Source organism: Peromyscus eremicus, unplaced genomic scaffold (assembly GCF_949786415.1).
Source record: "Peromyscus eremicus unplaced genomic scaffold, PerEre_H2_v1 PerEre#2#chrX_unloc_1, whole genome shotgun sequence".
NCBI classification, from domain to species: domain Eukaryota; kingdom Metazoa; phylum Chordata; class Mammalia; order Rodentia; family Cricetidae; genus Peromyscus; species Peromyscus eremicus.
This window is the reverse complement of record NW_026734288.1, coordinates 4,626,600-4,641,734: the sequence shown is the minus strand read 5'-3', so window position 1 is coordinate 4,641,734 and position 15,135 is coordinate 4,626,600. Positions and strand designations below refer to the sequence as shown.

The 15,135-nt window shown below is 40.2% G+C and overlaps 1 pseudogene; it reads right to left on the bottom strand.

The window, feature by feature from the left end:
- Positions 1-374: 374 nt before the first annotated feature.
- Positions 375-15,135, bottom strand: part of LOC131900939 (zinc finger protein 431-like) — a 36,702-nt pseudogene continuing 21,941 nt past the window's right edge.

Sequence of the window (15,135 nt, the reverse complement as noted above, 5' to 3'; positions counted from 1 at the left end):
GGAGCCAGATCCTGATCAGGTTTTAGCTCCAGGACAGGTCTTATGAGTCCCATCCAACAGCATGGGAGATTCCATGGCCTGGCTGGGCCCACAGACCTGTCAGCTGTGACTCTGGAAGGGCAGCTAGTTCTCCACAATTCCCTATAGTCTAAGCTCCTCGAGGCTCCAGCTGGCTCCCAGCCAGCTCTACCGTGATGCTTACAGGCTGCCTAGCCAGTGTCTCTTGCCTCCCCCGCCCCATCACTGTGGGAGCTGAGGCCGCTGCTTAGGGGAAGGGAGGGATTCCAGCAGGGAGAGTGGTCTCTGCTGGGAGAGTTCGCCTCCAGAGCCGTTTTTGGAGGATTTTTTTTCCTGCACCTGCGGGCAAATCTGCATTATGGGGTGATTTTATCATTAGTCTCCCCGGTCCTCTGGAAGGACTGGGGAATTTTCAGCACAGCGAGCAGCGCCAGCGGTAGCGTGTGAATCCCACTTGCCAGGCAAGCAGGAGTGTGAGTCTCACCTACCAGCAGGAGTTCTGCCTTTGTTGGCACCGGCGGCAGCGGCGGTGCGGTGAACAAGGGCGAATCCTGCCCGCCAGTGGAAGTCCAGCTGTAGCCAGCACCAGGCGGCAGCGGTGGCCGCTGCAGCAGCGGGGGCCCAGGCGCAGATGAATGGGAGCTCGGCCTCGTGCTCAGTGTGCCCCAGGCTGCAGGAGCGAGGCGCTCAGGTGGCACACAGTGGTCAGGGGGACTTGGCTGGTGGCAGCAGCCGCCTGATGGTGGGGAGGGGGGAGGTGTGCGGATAAGGGGGGGGTAGGGTAGAGGGAATTAGATAGATAAAACATAACACAAAACATGAAATGGACAGACACAGTCCACGCAGTAGTTGATTTGGCTACAAATCCAAAAGCACAAACCAAAAGCACAAATTCAAATGGGAGTGGCCTCGAACAGCCTTGCTCCCCCAGGAAAGGAGAGACTCATCTCCTTCTTCAGATCACTCCAGAGGAGACCTCCAGAGTGGGGACCCTGGGACTCTTAAGCATGTCTGCTCTCCCAAACAAGTCCCAGACACAGGTCCTGCACACTTCTGCAGGCACCAATTACAAATGCCAAATCAACCAGACAAAGGACAAGACATAATAACATAAAGCATAGATCGAATTCATTTTTACCTCCAACTGACAGAGTGGGGGTCCAGGGGCATCCCAAAAATCTCAGTGGGACCTCCAATTGTTGGACCCCAAAGTTTAGGGTCTCAAGTGGGCACCCCAAGAACCCACATTCCAGTCCAGTTGATGCAATAGCATGAAGAATTTATTAAGCTTCTATATAGAAGGGCTTCTCTGCTCCCAAGAGCAAGAGTCACATCTTACTGTAGCCCCATGAGGGCTTTTAAAGGAAAAACGCAAAAAACCCATAAGATTACAATTCCCATACAATTTCGTTTCACAAGATCATGGTCTGGTCACAGATGGATCACAGAGGGGGTACAGTTATGTCAGTGTGCACATTTTTTCCTGAAACCTCAAGGTGGGGTATCAGGGCGGGAGTCGAGTTTACAAAGGTCACAGTGGTCCTTCCTGGAACACTTGCAACTATGCCAGTCACAGTTGAGCACATCTCTTAACAGAAAACTTTTTACATTATTACATTGTTACAGGGGTGATTTGAGTAGTGGCTGAATCAGGTGGCCCTTGGAACTAGATTTTTAGTTTCTCATTTCCTGGTGCTTGAAGTTTCTCTCTGATGCTTTGGGGTGTATGCCTGAAGGGCTAGGGTCTTTCAATATGATATAACTATTAAAGAAAGAATAACAACAAGAAGGTTTCCACATTTTATTTACAGTTGGACTTTCTTTTCCTCATCAACGTGAGGTATAGGAATTAATGTTTCTCTACAACAAACACCCCCTTAATTCTTGAGTCTAACTGTCTATCTAATTAAAATTAGCAAAGACAGAATAACTTTTTGAATAACAATGCTTTTACTATGGATTATTTGCTTATCAAAAGGCTGTGTACCTATTCTTATCATACATTCAGTGAGTACACCTTTTGTAATTTGAATAGTATGAAACTAAATGGACTGCCACTTGTACAACATAGCTCTGATGAAGCTATTATTCAGATGATGATTTCTGTTAAGGCATTGATTCCTTGTCTTCCTTCTTAAAAGTATGACTTGCAAACAAAATTCACTTACATGCCATTGAGGTATGTGTATTTATGAGCATTAAATGATCATCAATGCATGTGATTATTTACAATGTGATTATTTACAATGTTTCACTTCTTTAAAACTTCCAGATAAGTTAAATATATCCAGAGGTCCATTTGTATCAGCTTGCACAAGAAAATTATCTTCCATGTTTTTGAGAATTTTAACAATGTTCTTCAAATTCAACATCTTCCCAATTGTAGCCTAATATATCAAACAAGGAGATGTATGAAATATTACAGGAAATTGAAAAGTTTACATTACTATCTTCAGTGATCTTTAGAACCAAGCCTGTTTGATTCACCTCATTCTTCCTCATTCTCAATCAGAATTACCGAAGAACATTAATAACCAAAAAACTGTTGTCCCCTTATTTAAAATGTGAATGAAAATTTACAGTATTACCTATATCAGTGAGTTTCATATAGGTCTCCAGCATCACATCTTTGTAGAGATTCCTCTATGCAGGATTCAACAATGCCCATTCTTCATGAGTGATATCAACATGCACATCGTTATATATCACTGTACTCTAAAATATACCATATAAATATGCCATCCACATGTTTAGAACTAAAAGCATGATACATCATAGTAAATGTGTGTTTATTTGACAATATAGTCATACAATTCTGTTGATGGCTACACATATTCTGTAACTCAGATATTACAGTGAAATCATCAAGTTACTTTACAAAAAAGTGAATAGGAGGTTAACATCTATTATTTCTGAATGCTTTGAACAGATATCACCTTGCAAGTGAAATGCCTATTAACAGAAGTAGAGAGACAAGAAACCACTTCAACAGTACTGAGCACACATCAGAGAAATTGTATGAACAATTATTAACTGCAAAGAAGATTTGTAAACTGGGTGTATTGGCTCATGCCTTTAATTCCAGAACTTAGAAAGTAAAAGCAGGTATAAGTGTTTCTGAGGTGAAAGTTAGCCTAGTCTATGCAATCAGTTATAGGAGAGCAAGAAGTAAATATAAAGAACTCATCTGTACTGCAAACTTCCATTCAAACAAACAAAAACATAAGATGAACTCAGATTTTTTTTAACTGAAGGTCATACAAAGAGTTCGTTCAGCATTAACTCCAAATCTGTATTCATCTTCCAGAAACCTGAGTTTCTCCAGTTTAAACTGCACTTTAATAAATCTTACTAAAAGCAACTGTGCATTTGAACAGGTACAAATAGAAAGAAGATAATATTAGCAATATCAATGAATATAAATAATCAACACAGGGAAGGAGAGATGGCAAAGAAGTTAAGTGGTCCTACTGGTCTTGCATATAGATGAACTCAATTGTCAGTACTTATATGGGGGAATCATACAACTGTTCATTTTTCCAAGCTTGTGGGTTCTAAGACTTCCTTTGGACTACTGTGAGGAAAGGTGTACATGTGGTGCATATCCATGTATATAGACAAAAGAATCATAGTCATTAAAACTATCAAAACAAACACAAAAAGCAAGAAGAATGTCACACAATTGTAATCTAATGACTCAGAAGGCCTAGACACTACATCTAGGAAGAGATTAGTATCTTCTGCTGAATTTCAAAATTGAAACTGGGGTGTAAAGCTCAGCAATACAACATATGCTTGACATGTACAAAAACATATACTCTAGGACCATTACCCAATAATATATATTTTAAAAAACCCTGGAATGTTGAACAACCTTTAATCTCAGTATGTGGGAGCAAGAGTCGGGTGAATCTCTGTGTTGGAGGCCAACCTGCTTTACAGAGCTACTTTTAGGAGAGTCAAGGCTACTCATTCAAAGCTTTTCTTCAGAAATAAAAACAGGAACAACAAAATTTTAAAAAATTCGGGCTAGCAAAGTGGCTTAGCATTGAGTAACAATTCTATCAATTGTATTTTACGTGATTTCATGATACTATCTATACTGGTGGTGAAGTCATGGCAGCACAAGAAAGAAGCTGGCTTATTCATTTCAACCACAACATAGTAGAAACATAGAAAAGGAAATGGGTTGAGGCTATAGAAATACATATCACAAACCCCAATGAGATATATATCCAGAGAGGTTCCACAAGTACCCCAAAGAAAGTCACCAAGGAGAGACACATGTCCACATTCCTCATCCTATCTGGGAGATTTTCTTTCAGTTGACTAGATTCTCACCCAGGTCACTATATGCTCAAGGGTCATCAATGAAGAAAATGCATTTAGTCACTTCAATGACTCTCATAGTCTGCAACAACCCCTACACTGTTGAAATGTCCAAAGTCTCTTTTGACACTCAATACAAATTCTTGACTGTGGCATCTTATAAAATCAGAAAACAATTTAAATATTTCCAACATGTGAATGGCACAGAAAACCCATTACCATCCCAAAGGAGGGGAACTAAGACACAGTGAGGAAAGATTCAACCAAGGGAAGACTGAAACCCTGCAGGGCAACCGTTGAATCTGGTAGCTAGCTCTGTGTCAGAGACATGAGGCTTCATTTTCAAAGGGTTTAGATGGCTCTCTCTCCACAACTTCCCATACAACTCTCTCTGGTTACTTCCTTTCCATATATGTAGCTAACTCTCCATATAAGATGTCTCATAGTTTAATTATTTCAACATCTTATGGTCTCAAAATACAACTCAGTCTTTATCCTCATAGTATCATAGAATGAACTCAGTCTTCTCACTGGAGCTCTTACCATACCAAACACAGATGCCTACAACAGAGCTGACCTGAAAATGAAGACTAAAAATGCATAATCTTAAATTTTAAATCATTCTGGTCTCCAGAACAAGTTCAACATCAATGATTCCCCCACATTTGGTTTCTAAGTTGTGATGGCCTCTGCCATGCTTGGACCAGAGTTGCAACAGGCTTTGAATAAAGTTGCTTCCTGGGACTTGCAGTCACTTTGCCTAATCCCTCCATTAACTGAGGGCATATAAGGATGGATTTTTACCCTTGGGGCACCTTGCTAGGCTTCCAATGTAGAGTAAGCGCCTTTTTTTAATGGTGATAATCTCCCTGAACATTCCTGACTCTGTTCAGCATTTGACTACCTTCTGCAATTTCATAGTGCTGTTTTTCTCTACAACCCATAGACTGTTCATTTATTTATGATCCACTTCTTGATTGATTTAATGTAGTACTGAATGAATCATAAGTAATAGCTACCCAAGAAAGTCAATATTCCACCTAAAAAAATCAGTCCCATTATTTTTTTTTTTAATTCTGCCTTACTCAATCAATTTCTTGAGGGCATGGGAAAATAAGAAAAGTTAAAGTCCAAAATATCACATACATTCCCTCTATTTTAATTGCCACTGAAATGCTTTGACCTCAACCACCACTGTTTTCAATACTTTAACAGTATTTTATTCAAAGTACTACAAGAATAACCAATCAAGCTCTACATGAAGCTTTCTTTGTCCATTGCCATCTAAATTTTGATATGTTCAACATTCCCCCAAAGTCATCATTCCCACCACCTTTGAACAACAAAATTACTTTTGGTTTACTACATTCTGTTATAACTTGCTTTTTTCTTGCTGATTCAATTCTCTACACAAAAGCACCTGAGGTAACAAATGTGCTTATTTGGCTCATTCTGCCAGATAACAATCCATCATTGTGGGTGTTTACGATAGGAATTCAATTTAGCAACTAAAGGTAAAAACCATGAGAAAACTTTGTTTCCAGGCTTTTTCTCTGACACAGTCATTGTCTCATGACAAGCTTATTGTCTTATCTAGTGCAGGCCAAATTTCTTAGGGGTACTGCATGCTCAGTGAAACAGCCATCACCCATAAATCATCAATCAATAAAATCTCTCAAAAACTTGTGACTGTGGCTCTGAAATGTTGACATCTGGAAGTAACTAGGACACATAATATAGCTATTTTCCATAAAATAAAAATAAGTGAAGTTCCATTATTTGCTAGAGAAACAGCATATCATAACTAATAAAAAAAACTCACACCACACAGATGGTACCACTGATAAAAGGAGACAGAAAGACAGACCTACAAATATAACGTTGTCCCTTGAAAAAGAATTATAAGTTTCTAGTGAAAATAAAAATCAGAGAAATCACTGAGCACCACTCACCCTGGGCATGTCTGTTCTCTCATCACTAATAATAAGAAATGATTTGGGTGAGAAGACTGTTCCACTAAAACTGGAATCATTCACTTGAAGCCTGATATTTCTACATTGTAGAAAATAGTTTTGGTTACTAATACGATTTCATTCTCCTTTTTTAAGGAAAAGGATGTCTGGTAGAAAATTTAAAAACAATTTTGTTTTCTATGATTAAAGATTAGATGTAAACCTGTATCAGAGGGAGGAAATAAATAATTTTAAAACAAATTGAAGACAATAGTTTTTAAAATAATATTTGTATGATTCTATTATATACTTCAAGAAACCCAATTTCCTCTAATTGCTTTATAAGTCTTAAGAGATTTTGCAAAGATGTCTAGACCCATTTTATGTGTATATTTGTATGTATGAGTAAGAATATTTTCCATGTGTGTATAGGTAACAGAGCAAAGATCATATCAGATCCCCTGGATGTGGAATAGCAGGTGATTATAAGCTTCCCAACTTGGGTGCTGGTATCTGAACTCCCCCAAGAAGAATAACTGCTGACTGACATTTGCAGCCCACATACTTCCAATAAACTAAAAGTCTTTCACAGATTAACCACAACAGAAGCCTAAGTAAGAAATTAAGTAAATAAATGATCCCTGAAAACCTAATGAATCTGTATTAAGATTTTGGGTATGAGATCAGGAAAACTATCCACAGACCTTACCCACTCTCAGGGTTCAATACTCAGAGTTGCCCTTAGGGCTGAAACAAAACTCCAGCTCCAGCTTCTCTTCTCCACTTTCATGTCTCATGTGGATTTCAAAGACTATCACCACCTACCCTTCTTACACTTCTCATATCTGGGTTCCATCACCCAATGGGGCAGACACCCTCTGGTCAATTACTCACCACATCTTCCAAAAGACCAGCTAGGATGTCTGCAGATCTACCACATTGTCTCTTACCCCACAGCTGATTTTAAAAGTTGCTCCTCTCAGTGGAGTAGAACACCAGAGGCATCTTCCCTTCTTCCTTCTCCATGCCTCTAGTGCATCTGAAGATCATGTCCCCAGCATTCCTCTCCCCCTAGTTTACAACACCACAAAGCATTTCCCCCTAAACACACAAGCCAAGAAGGCCAGGAAGAAGGCAACAGTCATTCAACAGGCATTCTGAAACTCCTGAGAAAAAACACAAACACAGGAACAAAACTCCCATGTAAAAAAATGTGAAGTTATACACCAACACCTAGACCTATTATCACCATAAACCTAGATGCCTAGCAGAGGAACATAATTAACAATAGACAGGGCACTATGTCACCACCAGAATCCAGCTATCCTACCAGAGCCATCCCTAAATACTCAAAAATAGTGGAAATACAAGAGAAAAAAAAACATAAAACCAAATATATGTAGATGATAGAGGCCCTTAAAAATGAATAAATACCTTACATAAATTCATGAAAGCACAAACAAACAATGGGAGGAAATCAATAAACTCCTCCAAGAAAGCTAGGAAAGCATAAACAAGTGGAGTAAACTGATAAACAACTAAATAAAGCCTAGAAAAAAAAACAAATCATCAAAGGAAATAAATTCAACTGTTTAAGAACTGAAAATGGAAATAAAAACAATTAAAAAAATAAACTGAGGGAATCCCAGAAATAAAAAAAATTAGTACTACAAACAGGAATTACAGAGGCATGGTTGACCAATAGAATAGAGAAATGGAAGTGAACATCTCTGACACTGGGGATACAAGAGAAGAAATGGATACATTAGTTAAAGAAAATGTTAAATATAAAAATTTCTTGATGCTAAACAACTAAGAAATCTGGGACATTATGCAGAGACCAAACCTATGAATGACAGAAATAGAGGAAAGATTAAAAAAGACAAACAACAACAACAAAAAAGAAAAACAAGAAACACACTTCAATATCAAGGATGGAGATTACTAAAAGGTGAAGCCTGAGAAAACATATTTAAAGCAATTGGAACTAAGAAGCAGGCTTGTGTAACCATTTTATTATCTACCAAATTAAACTTCAAACAAAAATTAATCTAAAGACATGGGAAGAACACTCATTATTTATCAAAGGAAAATCCACCAATATGACATTTCAATTATTAATATCTATGCCCCCAACACAAGGTCATCCACTTTTGTGAAAGAAACACTTATGTAGCTAGAGTTTTCCTGCCTGGCCCACGGTCAGGGCAAATCTCTCTCACCAGCCAGTCCCACAGCCACTCAGACTCAACCAAGTAAACACAGAGACTTATATTGGTTACAAACTGTATGGCCATGGCAGGCTTCTTGCTAACTGTTCTTACAGCTTAAATTAATCCATTTCCATTAATCTATACCTTGCCACATGGCTCGTGGCTTACCAGCATCTTCACATGTGGCTTGTCATGGTGGTGGCTGGCAGTGTCTCTCTCACCCAGCTTCCTGTTCTCTCAATTCTCCTGTTAGTCCTGCCTATACTTCCTGCCTGGCCACTGGCCAATCAGTGATTTATTTATTGACCAATCAGCAACACATTTGACATACAGACCATCCCACAGCACTTCCCCTTTTCTTTTCTTAAAAAGTAAGGTTTTAACCTTTACACATCTCCAAAGTCAGCTTGGTACATTTGGGAATTTGGGCGTAGCTTCTCCTACTACTTCCTGCTGGAGGGGGGCGCTGTATCTTATGGGGACACAAAGAATATTTTAGGATTATGGAGTAGTCCATGAGGGTGTATTGTCTGAGCCAGTTGCCTTGAAATGGTTCTGGATGTTGGATCATCTGGGCCATGGTGTCAGCGGAGACCTTTCAGGTGGTCTTGGCTGGTCAAACCTGATGTATCTTAATCTGGAACAAATTCATAGCCTCTGGCTTTCTGTGGAAACAAAAGCAGAGCCTCCTTTCCAAAGCAACATATCCTTATATCTAAATTTTGAAGTCAAGGTACCTTTAAAATATACATTTTGGCATAACTCAACAGCTTTTGTAATCGAATGTTTTTCTTCAGTTACGAATATCAAAGAGAACATAATCCAGATTCTCTGTGTGGTAGCCATCTTTACGTGGCTTTTTTTTTATATTAGCTTGAGCCTTTTGCTTTAAACTGCAGCCTTCTAAGCCTGAAACGGCTCTGGCGCTGTGGCTGCTGGCTCCGCCCACTTCAGCTTCCCAACATGGTGGTGGTACGTTTTCTGCCAGCTCTGGGAGCCATCAACTCTCAGAAATAGTGGGTCTATGCTTCTATCAAAGCAGTGTATAGCCCAGAAACCTCTTTTTTTTGTTTTGTTTTGTACTAGCAAAGGCTAAATCCACCACACAGCTTAATGTGCCACTTGCAGAGGCCTCATTCCCGCCATACAGCAGGTCGAGCATGCACACCAGGAACCTGCCATCGTAGCTCAAACACGCAGGCTGCCACTAGCTTGAAAGAGACAACTAGGAGCTATTTTTAGCTCTGTTTTAGAATCTTTTTACTCAGGTTTTAGGTGGAAACTCTTGCCAACACATTGGGCGCCATTTGCAGCTAGAGTTTTCCTGCCTGGCCCACGGTCAGCGCAAACCTCTCTCACCAGCCTGTCCCACAGCCACTCAGACTCAACCAAGTAAACACAGAGACTTATATTGGTTACAAACTGTATGGCCATGGCAGGCTTCTTGCTAACTGTTCTTACAGCTTAAATTAATCCATTTCCATTAATCTATACCTTGCCACATGGCTTGTGGCTTACCGGCATCTTCACATGTGGCTTGTCATGGTGGTGGCTGGCAATGTCTCTCTCACCCAGCTTCCTGTTCTCTCAATTCTCCTGTTAGTCCTGCCTATACTTGCTGCCTGGCCACTGGCCAATCAGTGATTTATTTATTGACCAATCAGCAACACATTTGACATACAGACCATCCCACAGCACACTTACACAAATTAAATGACACATTGACACTTCAAACACAGCTGCTGACTGCAGGACTATTTGAGGCTGGCCTTTCCCTCACCCCCCACATCACTGCTCACATGATGCCTCAATTTCTCCATTGGCACTATACCCCAACACTTCCAGATACCCTTCTCCCTCTCACCTGAGCAGATTTGTTACAGGGACCAGACTGAAAGAACCAAGCAATCAAGTATGTGACATAATTATACCTTTGCTCACTTAACTATTGATTATGATGCATTTGAGAGACAAAAACCACAAATTTACAGAAGCTTAAGAGGAAGGATGACATCGATTGGAGGGACGGCTTTAATCCCACCACCTGGGGAAGGAGCTATCTCCATGGGTTTAGACCAGAATAGACGCATACACTCTGTCTAAGGCCAACCCAAGGCCCAGTTGCTGATATTGTGAAACGCAACAGCTTGGAGGTGTTGGTGAGATTACCCTACAAAACAACCTGCTCAGCTGATATCCATTTGGGAGAGGATTCAGAATCCTACATTCTGCTGTCTGAGGAAACAAGATCAGCTGAGGAGTTGACAAATGAGCAAAACATGACCTGAGAACACAAAAGAAGGTGCTGCCCAGCCACTGAACCAGATTATCAAAATCATAAGCCTACACTACAACAACTGGGAACAGGTAAGCACCCATGTCTGGACCGGCAGATCAGGTCTATAGCCCCCAGACCCTACAATTCAGAGTCCCAGGGACCAGACAGCTACCTTTCCCTGCTCCCCAATTTAAAAAAAACTATGAATCTAACAAGCACTAAAACCATAAGCACACCCTGCACCAATTGGGAACAACTGGTCCCTGAGACAGAACCAAATAACACTGATTGGACTAAGCTGCTCCCGAAGAAACAGAGCCCAACATCACTGATTTAACCAAGAACTCCTAGTGGACCGAGAATAACAATTAGAATAAGAGAGGCATCTTCAGACACCGCCTACACCAAGCAGAGGAAGGGATGAGTAGACACCAGTGCAAAAATACAGGCAACAACATAAAGACCTATATGACAACATCAGAAACTAGTGATTCTACATCTGCAAGACCTGAACATACCAAGACAGAAGAATCAAAAGAAATCAATCCTAAAAAAGACTTTAAGAAGATAATAGAGGCCCTTAAAGAGGAAATCAAAAACTACCTTAAAGAGAAAATAAAAAGTTCCCATAAAGAAATGGAAGAAAAAACAAACAAAAAAAATGGAAGAAATCAAAGAAAGCCAAGAAAAACTAATTAAACAGATGAAGAAAACAATTCAAGAATTGAAAATTGAAATTGAGACAATAAAGAAAACACAAACTGAGGGAATGCTGGAAATAGAAATCCTGACTAAATGACAGGAACTACAGGAGTAAGCATAACCAACAGAATGCAAGAGATGGAACTGGTAATTTTCTTCTGCTCCAAGAAGCATGGGCAGAAATGTAGTTTTTAATAGACTACTATTACTACAGAGAAAGGCATCTTGGAAAATGGAGTCCAAAGCATACTGATGGTATAAAGAGAAAAGAAAAAGTTTCCCTATGACATGAAAGCACAGGACACAGGATACCAGCTAAGGGCGCAGGACACCTGCAGAGATCATGGAGACATCTTGTGAGGACACAGGACACCTACAGAGGGCCTAAGATACCTCCTGAGAGCAAAGGATGCACCTAAAGCAAACCACTAACATTAAATCTAACCCTAACCATAACCCTAATCCAAAATTTAACCACTAATCCTAAATCTAACCACTAACCATAACCCTAACCCTAAATTTAACCACAAACACCCTCTACCCTAACCCTAAAACCCCATAATCCTCAACCCTAACCAGGACCCCCTGACCATAACCCCTGACCCTCACACTAACCATAAACCTTAAACTTAACCTAATGCTTTGACTCTACACCCAGGACCATAAGGCTAAAAACCTGTAACCCTAACCTAACTCTAACCCTAAAATCCTGTAACACTAACAATAACTCTAACCGAAATACCCGTAACATTTAACCTGAACGCTAACCCTCTGATTCTGAGACCCTGACTCTGACATCAACCTGACACTGCTGAGGTGACAACACCATGCAGAAGGTCAGGGCCTCTACACCTGCTGAGGGCCCTGTACACCTGCTGAGGAAAAGGGGAAACTCCTGAGGACACAGTACACCTGGGAAACGGAGTCCAAATGTTATGGTGCTGTGGAGAAAGGCATTTTGGGAAATGAAGTTCATCACAGTGATACTATAGAGAAAGGCACCCTGAGAAATGAAGTCCACAATGTCATGGTGCTATGGAGAAGGTATTCTGGGAAGTGAAGTCCAGAACGTGATGGTGTGGTAGAAAAAGGCCTCCTGGGATAAAAAGACCAAACCTAGTGATGCTATAGAGAAAGGCATCCTGGGAATTGAAGCCCGTATATACTGATGCTGTAGAGAAATGCATCCTGAAAAATGGTGTCCAAATGTAGTGATGGTATGTATAGAGAAAGGCATGCTGGGAAATAAAGTCCATATATACTGATGCTATAGAGATAGGCTTCTGGGGAAATGAAGTTCAAATGTAGTGATGCTCTAGAGAAAGGCATCCTGGGAAATGAAGTAAATAATATACTGATGCTATAGAGAAAACCATCCTGGGAAATGAAGTCCTTATGTAGTGATGCTGTAGAGAAATTCCTCCTGGAAAATAAAGTCCAAATGTACTGAACCTATAGAGAAAGGCATCCTGGGAAATGAAGCCCAGAATGTACTGATGCCCAAGAAAAAGGCATGCTGGGAAATGAAGTAAGTAATATACTAACGCTATAGAGAAGTCCATCCTGGGAAATGAAGTCTGGAATTTAATGATGCAGTAGAGTAAGACATCCTGTGAAATAAAGTCCAAATACACTGATGCTGAAAAAAGGCATCCTTGAAAATGAAGTCCAACATATAGTGCTGTAGAGAAAGGCATCTTTGGAAATGAAGACCAGAATGCACAGATGCTATAGAGAAAGGCATCCTGGGAAAGTCAGTCTTTTTTTTTTCTCTTTTACTTTTTTTTTTCTATTTTCAGCTTGATACTGTACAAATTCTTTTTTTTTTTTTTTGGTTTTTCGAGACAGGGTTTCTCTGTGTAGCTTTGCGCCTTTCCTGGAACTCACTTGGTAGTCCAGGCTGGCCTCGAACTCACAGAGATCCACCTGCCTCTACAAATTCTTATCTTAATAGTGAAATGTTCCACTGAGTCTTGCCCAGTGATTGAGTAAAACCAAAACTTATTATAAGCCACAGTCATCCTAGGGTCCCCCCTGCTATGTCACCTCCCTGGTTAATTGGGTTGCAGTCTGATTGTTCTTTGCTTTATATCTAGAATCCACTTATGAATGAGTTCATACCATGTTTGTTTTTCTGGGATTTGGTTACCTCCCTCAGCATGATATATTCTAGACTTAAATGAAGTCCAAAATATAGTGATGCTGTAAAGAAAGGCATCCAGAGAAATGGAGTCCAGAATGTAACGATGCTCTAGATAAAGGCATCCGGGGAGATGAGTCTGAAATGTAGTGATAATCTAGAGAAATGCTTTCTGGGAAATGAAATCTAGAATATAATGATCTTCTAGAAAAAGGGATCCTGGAAAATGAAATCCAACAAATAGTGATACTGTACAGAAAGGCATCCTGGGAAATGAAGTCCAAATGTACTGATGCTAAAAAAAAGTCATCCTGGGAAACGAGTCCAGAATGTTCTGATGCTGTAGAGAAAGACATTCTGGGAAATGAAGTCCTTGTGTAGTGATGCTGTAGAGAAAAGCATCATGGAAAATGAAGTCCTGAATATACTGATGCTATAGAGATAGGTACCCTGGGTAATGGAGTCCAGAATGTAATGGTGCTCTAGAGAAAGTCATCCTGGCAAATGAAGTCTGAAATGTAGTGATGTTGTAGAGAAAGTCATCCTGGAAATGGAGTCCAGGATGTACTGATGCTGCAGAAAAAGGGATCCTGGGAAATGGAGTCCAGAATTTAGTGATGCTGGAGAGAAAGGCTTTCTGGGAAATGAAGTCCAGAATGTACTGATGCTATAGAGAAATACATCTTGGGAAATGAAGTCCACATGTAGTGATGTTGTAGAGAAAGTCATCCTGGGAAATGCAATCCCACTTGAAGTGAACCTGTAGAGATTGACAAGCTGGGAAATGAAGTTCAAATGGTGTGATTCTCTAAAGAAAGGAATATTGGGTAATGAAGTTCAACATGTACTGGTATTATAGAGAAAGGTATCCTAGGAAATGAAGTCTGAAATGTAGTGATTCTCTAGAGACAGGCATCTTGGGAAATGAAGTCATGAATGGACTCATGAAATAGAGAAAGGCAGCCTGGAAATTGGGGTCCAGTATGTAGTGATGATATAGAGAAAGGCTTTCTGGGAAATAAAGTCCAGAATGTATTGATGCTGTAGAGAGAAAGGCATCCTGAGAAATGAAGTCCTTATGTAGTGTGGCTGTTGAGAAAGCCATCCTGGGAAGTTAAGTCCAAATAAACTGATGCTAAAAAAAAGCATCCTGGGAAATGAAGTCCAGAATGTATGGATGCTCTAGAGAAAGGCATACTGGAAATGCAGTCCTTATGTAGTGATGTTGTAGAGAAAGCTGTCCTGGGAAATGAAGTCCCACATGTAGTAATGATGTAGAGAAAGGCATCCTGGGGGATGGAGTCCAGAATGTACTGATGCTCAGAGAAAGGCATCCTGAAAAATGAAATCCAGAATGTACTGATGCTATTCTTTTGCCATGATGTGTATGTAGCAGCAAGAGGACAACTTATGTGTGTGCTATCTATTCATACTATGTTAGTTCCAGATGAAAGCCAGGGAATCACTTGGTTGCCAGTTACCTCAATGGAACCTATTTGTGTT